The 26996-nt window shown below is 46.4% G+C and overlaps 1 non-coding gene across 1 annotated transcript; it reads right to left on the bottom strand.

Annotated features, from left to right (window-relative positions):
- Positions 1–16151: 16151 nt before the first annotated feature.
- Positions 16152–16225, bottom strand: trnat-agu (transfer RNA threonine (anticodon AGU)). The gene has a single exon. It is a non-coding gene; the product is annotated as a tRNA-Thr (tRNA).
- Positions 16226–26996: the final 10771 nt, after the last annotated feature.

Genomic DNA, 26996 nt, shown 5'->3' on the forward strand with positions numbered 1-26996 from the left:
AGCATAAAATGTGCGAGAGGTGCCGGGTTCAAATCCCGGATGAACTTTCATTTTGCTCGCGACTTTTGACCTTGAATTCCCTTTGTAACATTTGGAAAGATAAAAGAGAAGTTTCCAAATCAATCCACGTGAATCTCCAGCCTTTTGGGAAGAGGGTCAGGGCAAATATTTCGGATCAGAGGCAATCTCTACGGCCTACACTTTCAATAAACGAGTTTTTTCGGGAAGTTGAATGCGATAGACAACCAGTTCTGGATTTTCATCTCACTGAAATAGATAAATGAAGGAAAGACTTGCATTTATTGGGCGCCTTTTACCAGCACCGGACGTCCCAAAGAACTTCACAGCCAATGAAGTACTGTTGTACATCACTGTTGTAATGTAGGAAACGTGGCAGCCAATTTGCGCGCAGCAAGCTCCCAGAAACAGCAACGTGATAATGACCAGATCATCTGGTATTTTTTGTTATGTTGATTGAGGAATAAAAATTGGCCAGAATGATTGATGTCCCAGTTTTATTCAGTATACAGACAGTCATTAAGATAAATAATGATTGAGACTGGGAAGGACACCGTTTTCACACCTACCCGCAATGATCACAAGATCCTTACTCGTGAGGAAGGACATTCAGCCCATTTGAATACAGCCCTCCAGAGCATCCGTAGTCTTCACCTCATTGTTTAATCCAGTTTTTTCCTAAATCATTCCGGGGTTTTCACCACCACCGCTCTTCCTGGAGTCCATTCTAAATGTTGATCATTCTCCTGATATCAGTCCTAATGAGTTTACTTTTATTTTGAGGCTGTTTCTTCTTGTTATTCCCCCCACAATGCAAATTGGTATTCCAGACAAGTTAGTTTCTTGTAGATCTCTGCATTACCATGTCGCACATGCCTCCGTTCTAGGCTGAAAATTTCGATCCAGCGGGTAGGGGTAAAATCCCTCCCCCCGTGTATGTTTGCTCTGCAGGATCGAGGTGTGTCTGGTACTGCTGCTCCCTCCTCTGGCCGCTGTGCAGTATTGCACCATCTGGTACTGTTGCTCCCTCCTCTGGCCGCTGTGCAGTATTGCACCAACTGGTACTGCTGCTCCCTCCTCTGGCCGCTGTGCAATATTGCACCACCTGGTACTGCTGCTCCCTCTTCTGGCCGCTGTGCAGTATTACACCACCTGATGCTGCTGCTCCCTCCACTGGCCGCTGTTCAGTATTGCAGCACCTGCTCCCTCTGCTGGCTGCTGCGCAGTACTGCTGTGTACGGTTGAACCTAGTGCAACTTCGAGCTCCTCTGCTTCTAGCTGTGCCAGAACTGGAAGAAGAGGTGGGGACGCAACCTTAAAGAATAGAAGGAGTGAAAAGGGGATTGCTTGATCCAGTCTGCTGACGGCTAATGTAGGGTAAAGTTATCTGAGAAGGAAGAGAACAGAATTCACAAACTGAGAGCGTGAGTAGTCTTTTCAACCTTCTACCTGCTCCGACATTACACTAGACCAAGGCTGGACTTCACCTCAACTACATTTTTCTGCCGTTGCTCCATATAACTTGATCCCGTTACCTAACAACAATGTGTTGATCTCAATCTTGGAAGCAACAATTGACCCCCATGGACTTATCGGGAAGAGAGTTTCAGATTCCTACAAACCTTGATGTGAAAAGATGCTTTTGGATTTGACTTTTGAATGGAGCGGCTGTAGTTTTAATTTATTCACCCCTTACTTGATTCCCCAGTCAGAGGAACTAGTTTAACTCTATCGACACTATTAAACCTTTTAACACTTTAAACACTATGATCAGCTCACCCATCAATCTACTAAAGTCAAGACAACAGTAGCCAAGTTTATATAATTAATCCTCATAGTTTAACCCTGTAAGGCTCGGTATTAAACTGGTAAATCTGCGATGCACCAATCCAAAGACAATATATCCTTCCTGTGTGCGGTACCCAGAACAGAACACAACAGACTTGACTGTTCCAATTCACGCCTGGCCGGCCTCCTACGTTCTATCCTTCAGAAAACTGAGGTAATCCTACCTGCCCGCGTCATTACTCGCACAAGTCTCGTCCAGCCATCACCCCTGTGCTCACTGACCTGGAATGGCAGGGAAACAATTTCTGTGTGAAAAATGGGGAGAATCGGACATTATAGAGACGTGGGAGGCTATTGAAATCTCGAGCCAACGAGGACTTTTTCATTTTGAGTCTAACTTTAGACAAACCGGAATCGCTGAATGGCAGCTTATGATCAATTATCATTATGGAGCCTGACATTACTGAGAACGCAAATCATAATAATGATGCATTATAGGCTTGCGTCATTATCAATACGTAAATGTTGCAGCAAGCACAAGGTGAGATGGGTTGCACTGATGGTTTTTCACTACAAATGGGAAAATATTGCACTTGCCCGGGATTTGTACATGAGACCGGTCAGCCAGTGTAGAATTTATCTGCCAAGAACAGCCCATCAGCCGGCCTTTCAGACACCGTGTGTCCATTACATCTCAGTTTGTATTCGGGGAAATTCCTCTCTGACCCATCGAGGTGAGCGGAATTAGTCGAGGAAATCACCCTGGCACTGTATTCCTCGCAGTACCGAGCTGTTGTACAAGGTGAATCTGCCCCAGCAGATATGTTACACTCGGTCCCCTCCTCCAAATCGTTAATATAGAGTGTAAAGAGTTGGGACCCAGCACTGACCCCTGCGGAACACCACTAGTTACTGATTGCCTGTCTGAGAATGAACCATTTATCCCAACTCTCTGCCTTCTGTTAGATAGCCAATCCTCTATCCATGCCAGAATATTACCCCCAATCCCGTGATTTTTTATCTTAAGCAATAATATTTTGTGTGGCAGCTTGTCAAATGCCTTTTGGAAGTCTAAATACACTACGTCCACTGGTTCCCCTTTATCCACCCTATATGTTACTTCCTCAAAGAACTCCAGCAAATTTGTCAAACATGACTTCCCCTTCATAAAACCATGCTGACTTTGTCCTATTAAATTATGATTATGCAAATGTCCTGTTATTGTCTCCTTAATAATGGACTCCAAAATTTTACCTACCACAGATATTAGGCTAACCAGTCTATAGTTTCCAGCCTTCTGTCTACTGCCCTTTTTTAATAAGGGTGTTACATTAGCAGTTTTCCAGTCTGCCGGGACCTTTGCTGAGTCCAGGGAGTTTTGGAAAATTATTACCAATGCATCCACAATCCCTACCGCCATTTCCCTCAAGACCCTAGGATGTAAGCCATCAGGTCCAGGTGATTTATTCGCCTTGAGTCCCATTATTTAACCGAGTACCACTTCCTTAGTGATTTTGATCGTGTTTAGCTCCTCCCCCCCTATAGCCCCCTATTTGCCCAGTGTTGGGATATTCTTAGTGTCCTCTACTGTAAAGACTGATACAAAATATTCATTCAGTGTTTTTGCCATCTCCATATTTCCCACCAATAATTTCCCGGTCTCATCCTCTAAGGGACCAACATTTAGTTTAGCCACCCTGTTTCTTTTTATATAACTATAAAAACTCTTACTATCTGTTTTTATATTTTTTGCTAATTTACTTTCATAATCTATCTTCCCTTTCTTAATCAATCTTTTTGTTATTTTTTTGCTGTCTTTTAAATTTTACCCAATCCTCTATCCTCCCACTAGATTTGGCTACCTTATATGCCCTTGTTTTTAGTCGAATACTATCCTTAATTTATTTACTTAGCCACGGGTGGCTGTCTTTTCTTTTACACCCTTTTCTTCTCAGCGGAATATATATTTTTTGGCAGTTGTAAAATAACTCCTTAAATGTACACCACTGATCATGTATCGTCTTACCCTTTAATCTATTTTCCCAATCCACTCTACTCAATTCCGCTCTCATACCTGTTCCAGAGGTATTCACAGAATCACAGAAACCCCACAATGCAGATGGAGGCCATTTCGGCCCATCGAGCCTGCACTGACACATATCCCACCCGATCCCCGTAACCCCTACACCAACACATATCCCACCCTATCCCCGTAACCCCACGTATTTAATCCCCCTAACGCTAAGGATCAATTTATCATAGCCAATCAACCTAACCCGCACATCTTTGGACTGTGGGAGGAAACCGGAGCACCCGGAGGAAACCCACGCAAACACGGAGTGAATGTGCAAACTCCACAGAGACAGTCACCCGAGACTGGATTTCGAACCCGGGTCCCTGGCGCTGTGAGGCAACAGTGCTAACCACTATGCCACCATTCCAGAGTTCCACAATTCTCTGGGAAAAGAACCACCCCCAGACATCTGATCAAGATCTGGCCTCATACAACTTAAAATTGTCACCCCTGGTCCTCCCTCAAATACTTAATTGGAACAATTTGTGAACTGGATCAAAATCCACTCTTCATCATCTTATAAACATTGATCAGATCAACCCTCAGTCTAGGCTTCTGTAAAGTGTCGACACGCAACTCGTTCAGCCGATCTTGACAACTAAGCTGCTTTATACTGGGAATTAGTTTAGTGGTTCTCCTCGGCACCCTTTCCAAAGCAGGTTGGCCTTTACCTCAAGAGGGCTGAAATATTAAAGAGGAGGAAGATATTCTCCAGTTTACAAAGTTCTAGTTGGACCACATCTGGAGTATTGTGTTCTGTTCTGGGCACGGCAAGCAGGAAGGATATATTGGCCTTGGAGTTGTGCAGTGCAGATTTACCAGATTAACACCGAGACTTACAGCGTTAAATTATGAGGATTGATTGTATAAATTTGCCATCTGTTCACTTGAGTTTCAAAGATTGAGGGGTGATCGGTTTAACATGTTAAATTGATTATTAGGGTAGATAGAGTTCAACTAGTTCCTCTGTTTGGGGAATCAAAGACAAGGGTCATAAACTCAAATTAGAACCGTGCCATTTAAAAATTAAATTCGAAAGCAACTTTGCTCCCAAATGTTTGTAGAAATCCAGAACTCTCTGTCTGAAAAGGCTTTGATGCTGGAGGTCAATTGTAGCTTCCAAAACTGAGATCTACACGGTATTGTTAGGTAAGGGAATCAAGTTATATGGAGGAGGAAAAAATGGAAGAGAACTGCAGATCCTTTCTGTCATGAAGCCAATTTCTTATCCAAGCTGCCACTGACCTACCTTCTTCATGAGCCTGAATTTTATCAACTAGCCTTCTATGTGGTACTTTGTCAATCGCCTTCCATAAATCCATGATTCACCGTTGAAGAATGCACCTGACATTCATCCTACGCCCTCTTGTTTAGTTTCATCATTTTCTCTATCTCCCTCGTCATCCAAGGAGCCCTTGATTTAGTTGCCTTACCCTTCCCTCTTGTTGAAATGTGCCTAGCCTGTACTTGGAACATCTCCTCCTTAAAGATCACCCATTGTTCCATTACAGTTTTTCCAGTCATCCTTTGGTTCCATTTTAATCTGGCTGGATCCTTCCGCTTCCCATTGAAGTTAGCCCTATTCCAGTTTAGAAGTTCCACTGTAGATTGTTCCTTGCTCCTCTCCATTGCTAATCTAAATCTTATGATACAATGATCACTAGTACACAAGTGTTCTCCCACACACTCTTCAACCTGGCACACCTCATTCTCCAGCATCAGATCCAACAAAGCCTCCTTCCTACTTGGGTCAAGAACATACTGGTCAAGGATATTTTCCTCAAAACATTTCAGAACTTCCTCCTCTTCCTTTCCCTTAACTCTAGCATTATCCCAATCGAAATTTGGCTGATTAAAGTCCCCCAGTATGACCACTCTATAGCTCTTGCATATCTCTGCGATTTCCCTGCAGATTTGCTCCTCTGCCACCCTCTCACTATTTGGGGGCCTGCAGAATACCCCCAATAGGGTGATCATACCCTTTTTACTCCTCAACTCTAACCAAATGGATTCTGTCCTTCTCCCCTCAAGAACATGTTCCCTGTCCAACACTACAGTATCTTCCTTAATCAGCACTGCCACTACACCTAACATTTTTCCTTCCATATCTTTTCTGAACACATTGTACCCTTGAATATTAAATGCCAAGTCCTTACCATTTTTAAGCCGCGTTTCGGTTATTGCCACAGCCTATTGCCACACGGCTAATTGTGCTTGTAGCTCACCAACTTTATTCACCACACTTTGTGCTTTTATGTACATGCATTCTAAAGCCATTTTTTAATTTTTCGTAATCTTTCTTAGACTGCTCCTATGTAATATTGTACTACTTCCGCCTCTAGTACTACTTTCTTCTCTAGTACTATCCAACACACTCACTCTTTTATGCATCTTATTCCTCTTTACTGCTCCTATATTCTGGTGCCCATTCCCCTGCCAAGCTAGATTAAACACTGCCCAACAGCACTAGCAAACGTCCCCACGAGAATATTGGTTCTGGCTCTCTTGAGGTGTAACCCGTTCAGCTTGTACAGGTCCCACCTTCCCCAGAAATGGTCCCAATGCCTCAGGAATCTAAAGCCCTCCCTCCTGCACCATCTCTCCAGCCACGTATGTAGGACAAGAAATGGTGAAACTTCTTGGCCAATGTCTTCACTCAAATGATTATTCGCTGTCACAGTAAAATAACGCAACATTTTCAATACAGTTGACTATTCTAGAGTGTATTATATGAGGATGCGGAGACGGACGACAATGCTGAGCTATTAATTTTGCAAAATCTTATTTGATAATACAGGTCGTAGATTCAAAACCAGTTTTGTAAAGAGACTCTAATGTTGTTGACTTGAACTAGTCAGCAATGCTCGCACGGCAGTTGGATGCCTGTGTCCAGTTGGAAAGCTGTCTGAAAGAACATGCAGTCTGGCAGAGCTGGACCTCCAGCAGATTGACTTTTCTGCTGAGCAGACGATGAGCCTCCTTCTTGAAAATGGTTCGTCAGTCCAGCTCAGAGGGGATTAAGCATCATGAAAGTGGAATGGGACTGGGGCCACTTGTGTGACAGGAAGTGTAGGGGGCAGTTTCCCACCCTTGAAGAATATTCATGATTTAGTTGCAGAATTTGTTTTCACCACTCGCCACTCAGCCCAAGGATGAGCCGAGACGAACACGTGGAGTTAAAGCGATTCTGCATGTCAGTTAATTCAGTGGCATTTCACGAACAATAAGAAATCAGATAATAATAACCGCATTACAAAATGGATAAGGTGTTTAACTTTAATGTGTATTATAATGCTATCAGAAAATTGTAGTTTCCTGTCTTCCGCGGTCGGTTTGCACACTGGGTTCCATCCTGGATCGGACCTGTTTTACACCTGACCATTTCTAACAATCACTGACCTCATGTAACGGAAATATCTAAATTCCTTTTGTTCCAGAAGCTGACTGAACATTTTCAACGTTGTGGATCCGGGTGTAACGGGCAGGACTTGTGGTGAAGAGGACTTTCGTGCACATTGTTTCTGTTTGGATGTCATCTTTTTTTATCTCCGTCATTTCACTCCAGCCGAATGAACTGAAGGAAGAAGGAATAAAGATCTCCGATTCCCGATCTCTGTTTAACCTTTATTGGAGAAGGAGAAGAATTCCAATGGTCCGTGTTAATTTTAACAAGATATGAACAATGAAGGGGCCAAGACCAGTGGTTTGGACGAGATTAGAATTTAAAGCTAATTTTATGTAAGATTCAGTCAAATGCTGGGAAGGTTTATCAGCATCAAACATTCAACACAATAAATAAGCACAATGGATTAACATTCCATCGTCTTAACCTCTCGTCTCCCATCTACAACAACTCAGCCATTCCATTTCCTGCTTTTTGCATACAAACAGAAATACTCCGCAAGAAAGACCGCTTTACCGCTTGTCCTGCCCGTGCACCCAGATCGACAATGGTGAAAATGTAGAATCAGCTTCTGTAAGCAAAAGGCATTCCATTCATTCAGGAAGGCAGTAATGTGCCTGATCGAAAGGTGAGGTGTGCACCCCTTTTAATCAGACCAGGCAGGCTGGTCATGCCGGTTTGATTCCCGGCCAGTACAGAACCCTGTACGGTTTGAATTCGGCACACATAGGACCAAATCACAAGGCAGCTTCTCACATCCTTTCAGCGCCAGAGAAAGCAGGACTGACCAATACTCAGGGCAGAGGGTGTTTCAAGAAGATTGACGCTGAATGTAAGTTTATCCCAATTCAGGCGAGCTGATGGGTGCAGAAAGCAAAATGCAAAGTTCCTGCATTGGCCGGAATCGAACATGGGTGCAAGGCGTCCAATGAGACACTGAGCAGAATACACCTAGGAGACTTTAACTTTTCTCAGTTGGTTTGTTTTCAGTTGCTTCAGTGAAGCTCTATGATTTTGAAATATATGGGCAAAATGACACGAAATCTCATGTTTGTAATGGAAAGTATTTATGTTTTCTGCAATGTCGATCGGCTGTAAGAAGCTGCGTTTTGTCTAAAATTTAGCGGGGTTCGTCCGGGATTTGAACCGGGGATTTCTCGCAACTGTGAAACACCAAAGCAAGATTGTGAGCAAACCCGTTTTAAGCAGACATAGAATAATCCGTGACTGACAGCAATCCTGATTATGATTAGCAACAACGTCAGACACCTTATCCATTAGGCCAAGAAAATTTATCGTGCAATCCGGGTATTTTGCTTCCAAAGGCCAGCCCTGCTTTCTAAATGCTTGTCTGTCGAGCATCCCCCAGGTCTAAATGTATCGACTTGTTTCAAAGCATCAATTCAGATTCCTGCGAATGGGACATGTGCCGCCAGGGACAGCGGTGGTAGCAGAGCAATCTTAACGGTGTAAATAGGTGAAAGTGAATGTTAGATTAAGGTAATGCCGCAGGAAAGTGACAAAGAAACGGAAGGAGGAAACTAAAGGAGGGCTACAGATAGTGGGCGGAAGAAAAAGCTGGGAGAAGAGGCGGGTTTGAATTATGGAGCATCAAGCTCAGGCATGTGAGAGCACGGGGTTTGAAGGAGTAAATAGGCTTTCACCATCAATAAAAGAATACTGTTTGATGTAGTGAAGATTGATTTTTCGCTGTGTTCTATCAGCAGGTGCCACAGAAAACAGAAGTTATAAAGCGAGCTATACCGTGATTCTGATTCGAACCAAAGTTGCTGCGGCCACAGTGCAGAGTACTGACCAGTATATGATCCCAGCGTCATACATCAGCTACTCCAGCACTGCCCTAACCACAGCAAAATCACGCACGGCACTGCTTAGAAAAGTTTGATTTTTGGGGAGGATGTCAATATCAGCACCACCAGAAATTTTGACAGCGGTGGAATTAAACCCACGACCCGCAGCAAATGGAGCCATTAACCATAATGGGAACTTGTGGAGCCGCAGTTACATTTAAAAGGGTTGTAGCCCTTTCACAACAGAGTAAACTCACCCCTGGAGATTCATTAGGACAAAAGGCCCCGCTGGGAGTCAAACCCAGGATCGCCTGTTGATTGAACAGGCGCTTTAACCAGCTAAGCCACGGAGCCAAATCGCGCCTCAGCTATGCCGTCGCCTCTCACTGGTATCTATCAGCTACATGTCACAGCCTGTTGGAGGCTGAGGCCGTTTTGTATCGATCCATCTCTCCTGTCTATTCCGCCAAGCGTCCCGATGCTGTCTGTATCTCACTGTGTTTATCTCAGTTTCAATCTCTGAGTTGATTCTAAATGAATACCTGTGTTTATGTTTTGCATGAAATAAATGAGGGGTCAGACAATTCTTCCTCTGACACTGGGGAACGAATGAGCCAACATTGATAACAAGATTTAGATTATTGTGATGCTGCAATTAAAATATTCCATCTTGCATTATATAGGTTCAATCCTGTGCAAAATAAATTGCAATCCCAACGTGATTCCAATAGGCCACTTTTTAATTTGATGCCACAGACGCCACCATTTCACCGCAAGGTGATTCATAACTAATACACAGAGAAGTCAAGCAGTGAAACGGTATTTGTAGAAAGGGTTGTGAGACTGTGGAGTGCACTGTGGGCAAGCAGCAGATTTAAAACAAGGTTAAAAAACCGGCAGCCTGTGGGAGGAAGGGGGGAGAGAGGCAAGAGAGACACAGGAAAGATCAACTTGGGAACTATTGGCCCCGAATCTACTTTAAATCCCCTCACTGTATTTAAAACCATTTAATGTCAGATTCACACATTGATGCATGTGAGCAATATAGGACAGTTACCGCTGTCTCTGGTCTAAAATAACTGCTTTACTATTTGGTCCCACCCGCTGTGTTTAGGCTCTATCCTGAATATTTATCTCCGACCTAGAATCAGTTTGTAATCTGGAGACAAGGATTCTGCAGCCGGCGGTCAGGGAGCAGAGGCTGTGGCTGATTTGTGTCATGTGGGAGCAGAACACAATGTTTCTGCTGTTTATTTTCATTACCCTGCAGAATATTCCATACTGTGCTCAACATCTTACATACCGTTAAATATCGGAAGTTTTCTTTTATTGTAATGATCGCTGCGATTCTTCTGGACTTGCTGAATTTGCAGCAAATTAAATATCATGAAACCATCATCGCCAATAATAAACAGGGTCAGCGATTTGAGAATTTAATTTTTTGGATGGATATTTTCGCGGCTGCAATGGCCGAGTGGTGAAGCGTTGGACTTGACATCCAATGGCGTTTTCCTGTGCAGGCTCGAGCCCTGCTCGCAGCGGGTTCTCTCATTATTGTAATAAATTACGTCAAATAATTTATTTTCTTCAATCTGCTCCCTCTGGGAGAATTTTGGAAATTTCAATGCCGGTTTTAAGAAACTAAATGATTGCCGAGAGACCTGGATCACTTACTTCAAGAAGGTTTGCTGACCGAATTCCAAAAGTGTTCTGCAGATTGTCTGGAAGCTCCAGATAAGGAGGCCTCGATAATCTCTGAGGAACCTTCGCAAACACTCGGTGGTGTCCAGTAGCATCAGTCTGTGTAACCATGGGAGAGAGAGAATGGAAAGTCACTGGAAGGCTTGTTTCTGTCAGCAGCAATGGTACAGGAGCTCCATTCTGAAGTGAAAAGCAGAACACATTCCAGGAGACAGGCCAGGAGACAGACAAACGGAGTGGAGATCTGGAAGAGTGACCAGAAAAACAACAAGGAGGACACCAACACATAATTCATCTCCCCCCTCCCGAAGCAGAAGAATTGACCATTCTGAGTTTTGAGTTGCACCACTGAGGTTGTACAGGTCTCTCTCTGTAAAACTTGTATTATTATGTTAATAAAACGATTTGTTTGAAAAGTTTAAAGCTTCATTTGCCATGGAATTTTCTTGTAAAATCAGGCTGCTTTCGCAGAGCTTGCCTGTCGAGAGGTCCCGCAGGTCTAAATGTATCGACTGGCTTCAAAGCACCAACTCAGATTGGGGCGTATGGGACATGTGGCCCAGCAAGAGCGGTGGTAGCAGAGCACAGTTAACGGTTTAAGTGGCTGAAAGTGAATGTTGGATTAACATAAGAACATAAGAAATAGGAGCAGGAGTCGGCCAATCGGCCCCTCGAGCCTGCTCCACCATTCAATAAGATCATGGCTGATCTGATCCTAACCTCAAATCTTCTATCACTCTGCATCCACCCGAACCCATGTGATCTCCTGGGAGAGGCGAAAAACCAGATAAAGACCCCATGGCCAATTTGGGAGAAAAAAATCTGGGAAATTCCTCTCCGACCCATCTAGGCGATCGAAATTCTTCCAGGAGATCACTCTGTCCCTACATTTTCTACAGTACTTACCTTCTGTAAAAGGCGATCTCCACCCCAGCCAGGAACAGGAATAAAACCATCTCCTGAAATCTAACACAGAATTAGAACACAGTAGGAGCAGAACCAGGCTACACGGCCCCTGGGCCCACTCCACTACTAACAGGGCCATGACCATTCCGAACCTAGACTCATGTCCAATTTCCTGCCCGCTCCCCGTAACCCTTAATTCCCTTTACTTCTAGGAAACTATCAATTTCTGTTTTAAATTTATTTAATGATGTAGCTTCCACAGCTTTCTGGGGCAACAAATTCCACAAACCTACCACCCTCTGAGTGAAGAAGTTTCTCCTCATCTCAGTTTTGAACGAGCATCCCCTTATTCTAAGATTATGCCCCCTAGTTCTAGTTTCACCCTTCATTGGGAACAACCTCACCGCATCCAACCAATCAAGCCCCCTCACAATCTTATATGTTTCAATAAGATCGCCTCTCATTCTTCTGAACTCCAGTGAGTAGAGTCCCAATCTACTCAACCTCTCCTCATATGACCACCCCCTCATCCCCGGGATTAACCGAGTGAACCTTCTTTGCACTGACTCGAGAGCAAGTATGTCTTTTCTTAAGTATGGACACCAAAACTGTATGCAGTATTCCAGGTGCGGTCTCGCCAATACCTTGTACAACTGCAGCAATACCTCCCTGTTTTTATATTCCATCCCCCTAGCAATAAAAGCCAACATTCCATAGGCCTTCTTGATGACTTGCTGCTCCTGCATACTAACTTTTTGAGTTTCTTGCACCAGGACCCCCAGATCCCTTTCTACTACAGTACTTTCCAGTTTCTTGCCATTAAGATAATAACTTGCTCTATGATTTTTCCTGCCAAAGTTCATAACCCCACACTTTCCAGTATTGTATTCCATCTGCCAAATCTCTGCCCACTGACTTAGCCTGTCTATGTCCCTTTGCAGGTTTTTTATGTCCTCCTCACTCACTACTTTCCGTCCCATCTTTGTATCATAAACGTTGATATGTTACACTCGATCCCCTCCTCCAAATCGTTAATATAGATTGTAAAGAGTTGGGGACCCAGCACTGACCCCTGAGGAACACCACCAGTTACTGGTTGCCAATCTGAGAATGAACCATTAATCCCAACTCTCTGCTTTCTGTTAGAGAGCCAATCCTCCACCCACGCCAGAATATTACCCCAATCCCGTGATTTTTTATCTTGAGCAATAATCTTTTGTGTGGCACCTTGTCAAATGCCTTTTGGAAGTCTAAATACACTACGTCCACTGTTCCCCTTTATCCACACTGTATGTTACTTCCTCAAAAAACTCCAGCAAATTTGTCAAACATGACTTCCCCTTCATGAAACCATGCTGAGTTTGTCCTATTAAATTATGTTTATCCAAATGTCCCGTTACTGTCTCCTTAATAATGGACTCTAACATTTTACCAACCACAGATGTTAGGCTAACAGGTCTATAGTTTCCAGCCTTCTGCCGACTACCCTTTTTAAATAAGGGTGTTACATTATCAGTTTCCAATCTGCCGGGACCTTTGCTGAGTCCAGTGAGTTTTGGAAAATTATTACCAATGCATCCACAATCCCTACCGCTACTTCCCTCAAGACCCTAGGATGCAAGCCATCAGGTCCAGGGGATTTATCCGTCTTGAGTCCTATTATTTTACCAAGTATCACTTCCTTAGTGATTTTAATCGTATTTAGTTCCTCCCCCCCTAGAGCCCCCTGTTTGTCCAGTGTTGGGATATTCTTCGTGTCCTCTACTGTAAGGACTGATACAAAATAATTGTTCAGTGTTTTTGCCATCTCCATGTTTCCCACCATTAATTTCCCTGTCTGACCCTCTAAGGGACCAACATTTACTTTAGCCACCCTTTTTCTTTTTATGCAACTATAGAAACTGTTACTGTCTGTTTTTATATTTTTTGCTAATTTACTTTCATAATCTATCTTCCCTTTCTTAATCAATCTTTTAGTTATTTTTTGCTGTCTTTTAAAGGCTTCCCAATCTTCCATTCTCCCACTAGATTTGGCTACCTTATATGCCCTTGTTTTTAGTCGGATACTATCCTTAATTACTTTACTTAGCCACGGATGGCTATCTTTTCTTTTACACCCTTTTTTCCTCAGTGGAATATATATTTTTTGGAAGTTGTAAAATAACTCCTTAAATGTACACCACTAATCATGTACCGGCTTACCCTTTAATCTCTTTTCCCAGTCCACTCTAATCAACTCCGCTCTCATACCTTTATAGTCTCCTTTATTCAAGCTCAGCACGCTTGTTTGAGATCCAAACTTCTCACCCTCTAATTGAATATGGAACTCAACCATGTTATGGTCACTCATTCCAAGGGGAACCTTTACTAGGACATTTTTAATTAATCCTGTCTCATTACACAGGACCAAATCTAAGGTTGCTTGCCCCCTGGTCGGTTCAGTTACATACTGCTCAAGAAACTCATCCCTAATACACTCAATGAACTCATCCTCAAGGCTGCTCTGCCAAATTTGATTTGTCCAGTTCATATGATAATTAAAATCCCCCATAATTATAGCTGTTCCCTTATTACAAGCCTCAACTATTTCCTGATTAATACTCCGTCCAACAGAGTTGCAACTGTTCGGAGGCCTATAGACTACACCCACTCGTGTTTTTTCCCCTTATTATTCCTTACCTCCGACCAAACTGTTTCACTATCCTGCTCCTTTGACCCAATATCATTTCTCTGTATTATAGTGATTCCTTCCTTCATTAACATAGCCACCCCACCTCCTCTCCCTTCCTGCCTGTCCTTCCTGATTGTCAAATAACCTGGTATGTTTAATTCCCAGTCATGGACACCCTGCAGCCATGTTTCTGTAATGGCCACAAGATCATACCCATATGTCGTTATTTGTGCCGTTAACTCATTCATTTTGTTATGAATGCTACGTGCATTCAGATAAAGAACTTTCAAATATGTTTTGTAACACTTTGTTCCTGTTTTTTCCCTTTTTAGTACTTTACTTTTTACTCCATACCTTCTGTCCCTTCCTGACACATTCTGTTTTTTAATTCCCCCACTGCTACCTAAGTCTATGACCTTCTCTGTTGTCAGTTCTATTATTTGCTCTCTAGAAACCTCCCCCCCACTAATTAGTTTAAAGCCCTCTCTACGGCCCTAATTATATGATTCGCCAGGACTCTAGTCCCAGCACTGGCCAAGTGGAGTCCATCCCAACGGAACAGCTCCCTCCTGTCCCAGTATTGGTGCCAGTGTCCCAAGAAGCAAAACCCATTTCTCCCACACCAGTCTTTGAGCCACGCATTTAACTCTTTAATTTTATTTATCCTAGCCATATTCGCTCGTGGCTTAGGTAATAACCCAAAGATTATTACCCTTGAGGTTCTGTTTTTTAATTTGACCCCTAGCTGCTCATACTCCTTTAGCAGAACCGTCTTCCTTGTCCTATCGACGTCGTTTGCGCCAACATGGACCATGACAACTGGATCCTCCCCCTCCCACTCCAAGTGTCTTTCCAGCCCAGAAGAGATGTCCTTAATCCTGGCACCAGGCAGGCAACACAGCCTTCAGGACTCCCGCTCTCGGCTGCAGAGAACGCTATCTATCCCCCTAATAATACTATCCCCTACCACTACAACATTTCTTTTTACTCCCTCCACTTGAATGGCCCCCTGTACCACGGTGCTGTGGCCAGGTTGCTCATCCTCCCTGCAGACCCGCTCCCGCCCTCACAGGGAGTAAGAACCTCGATCCTGCTGGACAAGAACAAGGGCTGCGTCTCCTTCAACACTACATCGTGGATCCCTGTATCTTCCTCACTCGTAGTCAAACCGTCCTGTCCCTGACCACGGACTACATCTGCAGTAATTAACTTCATAGGTGTGACCATCTCCTGAAACATAGAGTCCAGGAACTTCTCCCCCTCCCTGATGTGTCGCAGTGTCTGAAGCTCGGTCTCAAGCTCCGTAACATGGAAAAACCCTTAAAAAACCCTTAAAAAATTAAACTTACTTCAAGGTACTTAAGATTAAGGTAATACTGCAGGAAAACTACAATGAAATTGAAGGGGGAAAGTAAAGGAGGGCTATTGATTGTGGAAGGAAGAAAAATCTGCGTTATGTTTCGATTTCGAACCGAAGTTGCTGCGGCCAAAACGCAGAGCATTAATCACTATACGAGCACGGCGCCACACATCATCAACTGGAGCGCTCCTCTGACCACAAGAAAGTAACGCATGGCACTGCCTAGGAAAGATGGATTTTTGGTGAAGAGTCCAAAATCAGCACCGCCAGAAATTCAGAAGCGGTGAAATTCGACCCATGCCTCGCAGCGACTGGAGCCTTCATCCAGAATGGGAACTGGTGCAGGCACAGTTTCATTTAAAATAATTTTAGCCTTTTCACACGAGAAGAAATTCACCCCTGGAAATTCATTAAAAAAAAGGCCCCACTGGGAATCGAACCCAGGATTTTCTGTTTACTAGACAGACGCTTTGACCAGCTAAGCCACGGGGCCGACTACTGACACAACTTTTCGCCTCCACTCACTGATAGCTATCAGTTTCCGGTCACTGTCTTCTGGACTCTCAGGCCGTTTCTTATTTCTCCAGCTCTCTTGTCCATTCTGCCATGTGTCCCATTGCTGTCTGTATCTCCTGCTTAATTTATCTCAGTGTCAATCTGTGAGGTGATTCTGAATGATTACCCTATGTTTGTGTCTTATCTATATATATAAAACGGTCTGTCTTTCTGTCTGTCTCTCTGTCTGTCTTTCTGTCTGTCCGGCTATACAATCAAAAGTTATAGAGCCTACCTACACATGTGTTACATCAAAAGAAAGCTTATGATTTTCGAAACATCATAAGCGTATTTACTTTTTTGAAATTCTTCAGGCAGTATGCAAAAACTCTTCAAAAAGCTTCAAAATTCCACTCATTATCCACTCATTAGTATTGAGTGACGTGAAGGTTGACCAATTCTTTGACGTGATGATTGACCAATCCTACAGTTCAGTCACCTGATCGTTGATCAATCAGTGCGTGTGTGGGCGGGACTAATCATTCTCACCTCAGGGATGTGGCAGCCATTACACATCAGCCGGGCCTGAAGCTAAAAATATGGTAATCGAGGTCAGTAGCTTTTCAAAAAAAATAAGTTTTACCAAAAATATTTTAGAAGTACTTTAACTTTCATCTTTGAAGGTATTAAAAGCTAAAAATGTTTAGGTTAAAAAACAGTGGAAAATACCCGAGTCTCCGGGGCCTAGGCTTCTCCAACTGCCGACAGCCAAAATCCAGTCCCAGGCTCCCTGCCCAGACATCGACCAGGCCCAAAAAAGCCCTGGCAACGCCGGGCCCCCCCAGCTAGTATGAAATAAATGAGGGGATCAGGCAATTCATCCTCAGACACTGGGGAACTAATAAGCCAATAGTTATAACAAGATATTGTTTATTCTGATGCAGCAAATATAATATTCCATCTTGAAAGATTCAGTTTCAATTCTGTGCAAAAGAAACTGTGACCCCAACGTGTTTCCAATAGGCTGCCTTTTAATCTAACCTCACAACCGCCGCCATTGCACCTCAAGGTGATTCATAACTAATAAAGAGAGAAGTCAAGCACTGAAAGGGTATTTGTAAAAAGGGTTGTGAGACTGTGGAATGCACTGGCCCAGCAAGCAGCAGATTAAAACAAGGTTTAAAAACCGGCAGCCTGTGGGAGGAATGGGGGAGAGAGGCATGAGAGACACAGGAAAGATCAACTTGGAAAATATTGGCCCCGAATCTACTTTAAATCCCCCCACTGTATTTAAACCCATTTAATGTCAGAGGCACACATTGATGCATGTGAGCAATATAGGATATGTATCGCTGTCTCTTATCTAAAATATCTGCTTTATGTATGCAAAATTTTCATTGCCGAGATTAACGACGCTATGCAGAGTTAGCGGCTCTTTTCTCCAGGAGTGTGATTCACTTTTTGGGAATTCACATCAATTAAAATACAAGAGGTCCCGGTTTCAAATCCTGGATCTGCTCCAACATTTTAATAGAACCACTTTCCTCGGCAGGAGACATTCCACAAGTCTTCAAATAATAACCGCCGGAAAATCAGCCTGTGTTCAGCATATCGGAAGAAAATGGCAATTTTATTCTTTAAAGCAGCAATTCAGTCCCAGAAGTGCCGAAGCTGTGAGGTCAATATGCAAATCTGTTTGCTTCCAGAAGCCTGCTCCACATTTTCTACATTCTCAATCTGGGAGCCCGGGCAGGACATGTGGTAAAGGGACTTTATTAAAGGTGGTTTCTAAGGTTTGGATCAGAAATACTGAAATAAAAGGGATTTTTGGATGACTCCTTTTGGATTATAATGTTAGATCGCGGTTGGTGAGAGGTTAAAGTCTCAGGACTATTAATCCAGTTGGAAGATACATAGCCTGAAAATGTTACTCCCCAACTTAGACAATATTTTCTCTCACTGTTTGGTAAAATTCTCCCACTTTCTCAACCTAATATTTCACCCAGCTCTAATGGACAGAAGGTGGAATCGAGTGCTCCTTCCTCCTTTCTCACTTTCATCCCGCCTTGCTTCATTTCCATCCTCCTTTTTCGTGGTTTCCTGCCTCATTGGACAATGAGCCTGTCTTTGATGTTAACTGTGTGATCGACATCTTATCAGTTCCAGACCTAACCTTGTCTTTTTGCAGATTTATTAAACTCTATCTGAAGGAAACTCTCGAAAATATAATAAAACAGCCCATTTAATGCCTGTGTGTTAAAACAGGCGTTTTAATGGTGAGGGAAATATTACAGGAACAGAACAACTCCTGCAGCAATAGAAATCGAGCCAGTGTCCAGCTCTGCTGTTCGGGGCAATCCTCGCCTCCTTCTTTTTCATTTTCACCTTGGTGGGAAAAGCTGAGAGCGATCTCCAATCTACACGGGCTTTACACTGGTTCACAGACAGAAAACAAAGAGTAGGAATGAACGGGTCTTTTTAAGGATGGCAGGCTGTGACTAGTGGGGCACTGCGAGGACCGGTGCTTGGGCCCCAGCTATTCAAAATTTATATCAATGATTTGGATGAGGGTACTAAATGTATCATTTCCAAGTTTGCTGATGATACAAAGCTAGGTGGCAGTGTCAGTTGCAAAAAGAATGTGAAGGAGCTCCAAGGGGAGCTCGACAGGCTCAGTGAGTGGGCGAGAACATGGCAGATGGAATATAATGCGGATAAATGTGAAGTTATCCACTTTGGTAGAAAAAACAGGAAGGCAGAGAATTTCCTCAATGGTGAAAAATTGGGGAATGCAGATGCTTAAAAGGGACTTGGGTGTCCTTGTATATGGGTCACTGCATGTGACTGTGCAGGTGCAGCAAACTACTAGCAAGGCAAATGGTATGTTGGCCTTCATTACAAGAGGATTTGATTAAGGAGTAAAGAAGTCTTACTCCAATTATATAGGGCCTTGTTGAGGCCACACCTGGAGTAATGTGTACAATTTTGGTCTCCTTTCCTAAGGAAGGATATAATTGTCATAGAGGGAGTGCAACGAAGGTTCACGAGATTGATTCCTGGGATGGTGGGACTGTCGTATGAGAAGAGATTGAGTAAAGTAGGCCTGTGTTCTCTTGAATTCAGAAGAATGAGAGGGGATCTCATTGAAGCATACAAAATTATTACAGGGCTTGATAGGGTGGATGCTGGGAGAATGTTTCCTAAGGCTGGGGAGTCTAGACTCAGGGGCCACAGCCTCAGGATAAAGGGTAGGCCATTCAGGACTGAGATGAGAAGAAATCTCATCACACAGAGGATGGTAAATCTTTGCAATTCTTTACCCCAGAGGGGTGTGGAGGCTCAGTCATTGGGTATATTCAAAACAGAAGTCGATAGATTTCTGCCTAGTCAGGGCATCAAGGGATATGACGACAGGGCCATTGCCGGGAGCGGTGAGAGCGGAGGTTCGGTGAGTATTTAAACTCACTTTCGCGGGCTTTTCTTCACAGGCCACTGTTGGGAGATACCGACAGCGTGAGAGCTCATTACAGGATCCGGCAGCGCTTCCTCTTTTAATAGCAACAGTTCGGAGCTGCATTTCAGACGCGGCAACAAACCCATGACTTTGTTTGCTGTTCCCCAGCTCCGGGAGTGAGTGAGACCCGCGACAGCAGCGAAGTTCAGGCCGCCTGTCCGGCCCCGCTCTCTCCAAGCACTCGCTGCCGGCAGACAGCAGCGATTGCAGCCTCAGAGGGCGTAATCTGCCCATCGCTGCGAAACAATATATCACTGAAGCAGAGGAGCGCAGAGATTTGCATCGGTAGCATGTAGGTGAGGATGGTCGAAGTTAATATCAATCGGCTCATTGTTGTTGGAACCGCTGAAATTGAATCTTCCTCCTGCAGCAGATGTTACAGGTTTACATATGAAAAATGCCCTCGAGGTGCAATCGACAAATTTGGAGATGCCTTGTAGTGGAACAAGGTAAAAGATCAGCACAGTTAATGCTGAGAACAAATTAAACAGTAGCTCCAGCTGATGAACATTGCACTGGTGAAAATCCTGGGCGGAGATTTAGAGGAAGCGACAGTGGGAAGGGCTGTGCTGCGATTCTAACACTACGCCAAGCACATTCCGGGCAAGTCACCGACAGTAAAAAGAGGGTTTGGAACCACGGGCACACATGACAGAGCATTGGTATTGGGAATGTAAAACTGCTGTCTCCAATACTCTGCTTACCTGAATCAGTCAAAATGCAAGGGACAATACATAAGAATTCCATTTGATTTTAGGTTTGATAACCAATTGATTGGGTCTGCATTCTAGACAGAGTGGCTCTTAAATCTAGGGGTATGAATCTCGCATTGGGGATTGTAGATTGAAATTTGCGAACGGTCCCGCCTGAGCCCCTTTTTAATGTCGACTTGTAATATTCGACATGCGCTCAAAACTTGTGCCAATCGGCCTAACAAACAATCGATCAGGGCCCAAATCATTCTCCAACAATCCCCAGCGGCTTTGGAGGAAGGTCACTGCAAACTGCCATGTAAATATCATGGCTTTAAAGACAATCAATTAAAGTAATTTATTTAGCAAACAATCGCCTCTGATGGTTCTAAGTAAATTTGTGTTTGGCGATATTAGATACAAATGTATTTGTGAGTTGCTATTGTGTTACATGTAAACGTTTTTACACCTGTTTGTTACAAATGTATTTAGATGTATCTGTATTATTTATTAATGTATTGGTTAGGGGAATCTGTGTCAGTTTTAAATGTATTTCTGAGCGCTTCAATTGTCCAGTCCGGCCCCATTCTACCTCCTCATTGCCCCCACGTGGGACACGGCAGACCATCTGTTACATTCGCCTTCAACTTTTGCTTTTATTGATAATTTTAAAATATGAGGTATAGAAAGTAATAACTCTGCATCCATCAGCCTCTCTGATAACGCCTGAGCGGCACTTCCCCTGTCTGATAAGCCCTGAGAGTGCCTTACCCACTGTAGAATTTCTTGAGCATCCCTTACCGTGTCTGGTACTGATGGAGTGTCGCTTACTCTACCTGATACATCCCTAGCATCCCTTACACTGTCTGGTACACCGGGAGGGTAACTTACCCTGTCTGGTACATCTGGAGCATCCCGTACCCTATCTGATACATCCGGAGCGTCCCTTACACTGTCTGGTAAATCCGGAGCGTCCCTTAAACTGTCTGCTACATCCAGAGCGTCTCTTCCACTGTCTGGTGCATCCGCAGTGTCCATTACTCTCCTTGATACCTCCTGAGCGTCCATTATCCTTTTTGATAACAAGTTTGCCAAAATTACATATTTCTCCCTTCATCAGCGGCTATGTAGTGCTTCCCGTCGCTCACGCTACTCAAGTGTTCAGGGAAAAGAGCCAACTACCAGGTAAATAAAACCCAGTTCTTCAGTTAGCCTCCGCAGTTCACTTGATTTCCGATTGAATTTTCTTGTAGAATCGGGCTCCTTTGGTTCCAAAGGCAGGCCCTGCTTTCGCAGAGCTTGACTGTCGAGCGGTCCCGCGGGTCTAAATGTATCAAGTGGTTTCAAAGCACCAACTCAGATTGGGGTGAATGGGACATGTGCCCCAGGAACAGCAGTTTTAGAGGAGCACACTTAGCGGTTTAAGTAGGAGAAAGTGAAAATTAGATTAAGGTAATACCGCAGGAAAGTTACAGTGAAATTGAAGGAGTAAAGTAAAAGAAAGATTGTGGAAAGAAGAAAAATCAGTACGGTAATTCAGATTCGAACCAAGGGTGCGGCTGCCACAATGTAGAGTACGAAACACTATAGGTTCACAGTGCCACACATCAACTGCTGGAGCTCTGCTCTGATCACAACAAAGTAACGCACGGCATTGCTTAGAAAAGATGGATTTCTGGTGAAGGCCAAAATGAAAATTGGTGGGGTGGTAAATTGCGAGGAGGAAAGCCTCAGGCTACAGGACAATATTAACGGGTTGGTCAGATGGCCGGAAAAGTGGCAAATGGAATTTAACCCGGAAAAGTGCGAGGTGATGCATTTTGGACGGACAAATAAGGCAAGGGAATACACAATGAGTGGTAGGACCCTAGGAAGTACAGAGGGTCAGAGGGACCTTGGTGTACATGTACATAATTCCCTGAAGGCAGCGGAACAGGTAGATAAGGTGGTTAAAAAGGCTTATGGGATACTTGCCTTCATTAGCAGAGGCATAGAATATAACAGCAGGGAGGTTATGATGGAGCTGTACAAAACGCTGGTGAGGCCACAGCTGGAGTACTGTGTGCAGTTCTGGTCGCCTCACTATAGGAAGGATGTGATTGCTTTGGAGAGGGTGCAGAGAAGATTCACCAGGATGTTACCTGGGATGGAGCGCCTCAGCTATGAAGAGAGACTGGACAGGCTGGGGTTGTTTTCCTTGGAGAAAAGAAGGCTGAGGGGGGACCTGATTGAGGTGTACAAAATGATGAGGGGCATAGATAGGGTAGATAAAGAGGAACTTTTCCCCTTAGTAGGGGGGTCAATAACAAGGGGGCACAGATTCAGGGTAAGGGGCAGGAGATTTAGGGGGGATTTGAGGAGGAACTTTTTCACCCAGAGGGTGGTTGGAAGCTGGAACTCACTGCCTGAAAGGGTGGTAGAGGCAGGAACCCTCACAACATTCAAGAAGCATTTGGATGAGCACTTGAAATGCCATTGCATACAAGGCTATGGACCAAATGCTGGAAAATGGGATTAGACTGGACAGGGAGGGATGGGCGGCGCAGACACGATGGGCCGAAGGGCCTCTTTCTGTGCTGTAAAACTCTATGGCCTAGAAATTCAGCTGTTTGCGCCAGCCGTTAGCGCCAGATTTCCGGCGCTATCCACTTAGCGCCCGGGCACCGCCGGATCTGCGCCTACGCCGAAATTCAGCTGCGCTTTAGCGCCGGCGCAAAGTGTTAGCGCCCGGTCAGCTGCGCGCGCATCTTATGACGTCATTCCGTCGTGCAACGCCGTTTGTGCGCCCCAAACCGGAAATTCAGTGGCGCCCGGCCGATGCTGGCGTGGCGCTGCTAAGAACTGTGAAATGGAACTCAACACAGGCCCTGTGGGATTCGGGGAGCGCTAATTAAAGGGCACATCCACTCACCCATAAAAGCTAGCCATTTCGCTGCAATGACTTGACTGGTTTGCATTTCTGCACAGAGAGCAAGGCACAGAGATTACTGATTTCGGACACCATAGGAGAGGTATTTTTGGATTCTAGCCAGTGCTTTGACATTTGCATCCTTGTGATTTTGCTGTTTGGAACTTTGTAATGGGGGCTGCATGGGGGGCCAACCCTCATTTCCTACATTTTGTGCGAAGGGCTGGCAGACGCTTTGAGACAGGCCCAGGCATGGCTAGACGCAGAGGGGCCATTAGGCGTCGCCAACGTAGGCCTTACCCAGTCAGGCAATGCCGGGAGTAGGTCTCATATCTCACCATGACTGCGGCGCATTGTGTTAAGAGGCTGCGCTTCAGAAGGGAGGTGGTTGAAGAGATCTGCCAGCGGCTTCATGCAGATTTGCAGCCACAGCTCATGTGCAGGGCATCTCTCTCGGTGGAAGTGAAGGTCACGGTGGCTCTCAACTTCTATGCCTCTGGCTCCTTCCAATCCGCTACTGGGGACATCGCGACCATCTCCCAGGTCGCCGCGCATCTCTGCATCCGACAGGTCACCGAACCACTTTTCGCGAGGAGCCACCAATCATCTCCTTCCCCATGACCCAACACAAGCAGGAGCAGCGTGCAGTCGGATTTGCCAGGATCGCGGCCTTCCCCATGGTGCAGGGCGCCATTGACTGGACGCATGTGGCTATGCGGCCACCTATCCACAATGCCGAGCAAGACCGCAACCGGAAGGGCTACCATTCCCTAAATGTGCAGCTGGTGTGTGACCACAGGCAGCGCATCCTAGCTGTCAATGCCCGCTTCCCAGGAAGCTTCCACGATGCCTTTATCATGCGACAGACTACTGTGGGTGACATGTTCCAGGCACAGCCTCAAGCAAGGGGATGGCTTCTCGGGGACAAGGGCACCCTTTGGCACATGGCTCATGACCCCGCTCCGCGCGCCCAGGACCCCAGCGGAGCTGGCATACAATGAAAGCCATCAAGCCACAAGGAACCTAATAGAGCAAACGATAGGCGTCCTCAAGCAACGGTTCCATTGCCTGGATCGTTCGGGCGGGTCTCTTGAGTATTCGCCGGATAGAGTCACCCAGTTCGTCATGGTCTCCTGCATGCTCCACAACCTGGCTATCCGCAGGACTCAGGCACTGCCACCTGACATTGGCCCACCACCTCAGGAGGGCGAGCAGGAGGACCCTGAGGAGGAGCAGCACCAGGCCAGGAGGGAGCGACAAGGTCCAAGGGCCGTCCGCCGGGGGCTTATTGCTCGACACTTCTAGGCCCCCTGTCAGGGAATGGCCTGGCCCACTGAACGCAGCCGCTTCGCAAGCCCTCAGCCGGTTAACCCAACAACCACTTGAAACATGACACCTGCACATGGTGAATAAATAAACATCTTTATTTGAAAACCTCAGGGCCCTTCCCACATGGAAGAGCAAAACAGAGACGACCCCCAAAAAACAGTAACAAACTTCTGTCACTCCCAAAACCTGGGGAGGACTAACATAACATCAGCATGCAAATGGCCTCGTCACTGGCCTAACAAAAACAAGCCCCCCCAACAACACAAACACCCCCATAAAACAAAAACACATAGTGCCCCCCAGAACAGAAGCCCCCGCATCACCCAAACCCTCGGTGAACACACTCTATTGGGTGTGGCGAGAGGGCGAGTCTGTGGACAGGCGTCTTTTGCCCCGGCCCGTCCTGCTGCTGCGCCTCAAGCTGGGCCGTGAGGCTGTGCCGAGGCTGGGGGAAGGATCCTCAGGGCGACAAGGCGTCTCGCCAGATGCCCTTAGGGGTCGGCCTACACGATGGCGGGCCCGGGAGGGGCCGGCTGGTGGCTGCTGCAGCTGTGGGTGGCCCTCTTCAGTGGCTGCAGGAGCTCCTTGCACCCTGGCTGGGGGAGTGGCAGGCTCGCCTGCACCAATGGGTACAAGGTGGGTGATGCCAGGCGCGCGCTGGTCGCCAGACACACGTGCATGCGGCCAGCCTGGCCGGGGAGCAAGCGCGCCAAACTGTGGGTGGCCAGACCGGTGTGCTGCAGCAGGGCGGCGCCTGGCCTGGCGACGCCTCCCCGCAAGTGCGAGGGTCGCTGAAGTCAGTGCCCCAACTGCGCCGGAATGTCCCCGCATCTGCAGTCCCATTGTGTGGACAGCACCTCTCAGCTGGCGAGTGGCGTGCTGCGCTGCCTCGAGCTGCTCGACCCCCCTCTCATGCGCTGCCACAAGGAGCTCCACCCCCCTGGCGTGCGCTGCAGCGAAAACCTCTAGGCCACTGGCCTGGGCTTGGCCGAAAGCCACCACACTTTGAGAGAGGCTTTCGATGGCCTGAGGCATCTGTGCCAGCACCTCCATGATTTCCACGTGGCGGCGCTCCGACGCCGCCGACATCTCGTCCAGGAGGCGCACCTCCTGGGCGACGTCCGAGTCCGGACTGGAGGGCGCCTCCACACTCTGGCCAGAAGGCTGGCGTGCCGCCGGAGCGCTGCCACGTGCGGCCACGCCACTGACACGAGGTTCTGCCCTCCCCTCCACCGCCTCCCCCCTCTGGGCAGAAGGCTGGCGTGCCGCCGGAGCCTTGCCGCATGCGGCCACGCCACTGACACCAGGTTCTGCCCTCCCCTCCACCGCCTCCCCCCTCTGGGCAGAAGGGTCGCGTGCCGTCGGAGCCTTGCCGCGGGCGTCCATGCCACTAGGACCAGGTTCGGGGCTCCCCTCCCCCGCCTCCCCCTGGCTCTCCGGAACGCCAGACGTATCCCCTTCATTGGCATCTCCTGGAGCGGAGGAGGGTTCCCCCGAGGTGGCGCCTTCCTGCTGCTCCTCCACATCCTCCTCCTCCAAGGGCCTGGCTGTGTGGGCTTCAGGGAGCACCTCCTCCTCAGCAGCTGAAAGCAGGAAGGCACAAGTGTAGCTTTAGAGTGAGGACAGGCCGACAGCGAGGGAGGCCGCACTGGTGCATTATGCGCATTTATCGGCCACTGGGGAAGGATGTAGATCTGATGCGCGAGGACAAGGATAGAGGTGCAGCCGGTCCTGTCCTTACCAGTGGGCTCCAGTATAGGGTCGGCGTCGCTGATCGCCACAGGCCCAATCACCGGGTGCCGCAGCAGTCGGGCCACCCTCTCTTCCAGAGGCGTCAGCTCCTGGAATTCATGAGGGCCTCCACCAGTGACACGGAGGCTCCTCGCGTTCCTCGCCAGCTTGGCCTGCAAGAGAAAGGAGGGCGTCTAAGTACAGTGTGGTGCCCTGTAGCTGTGTGTGAGGCCTCCCATGGTGGAATAGCTTGCACAGTGTGGTGCCCTGTAGCTGTGTGTGAGGCCTGCCATGGTGGAATAGCTTGCACAGTGTGGTGCCCTGTAGCTGTGTGTGAGGCCTCCCATGGTGGAATAGCTTGCACAGTGTGGTGCCCTGTAGCTGTGTGTGAGGCCTGCCATGGTGGAATAGCTTGCACAGTGTGGTGCCCTGTAGCTGTGTGTGAGGCCTCCCATGGTGGAATAGCTTGCACAGTGTGGTGCCCTGTAGCTGTGTGTGAGGCCTCCCATGGTGGAGTAGCTTGCACAGTGTGGTAAGTGCGGAAAGAGCTCTTGATTAACATGCAAGTGCCATTGCAGCGGCAGCAGGGCTGGCC

The sequence above is a fragment of the Somniosus microcephalus genome, unplaced genomic scaffold (genome assembly GCF_052327205.1).
Source record: "Somniosus microcephalus isolate GS21.2 unplaced genomic scaffold, FLI_Smic_1.0 unresolved_chr1, whole genome shotgun sequence".
Taxonomy (NCBI): domain Eukaryota; kingdom Metazoa; phylum Chordata; class Chondrichthyes; order Squaliformes; family Somniosidae; genus Somniosus; species Somniosus microcephalus.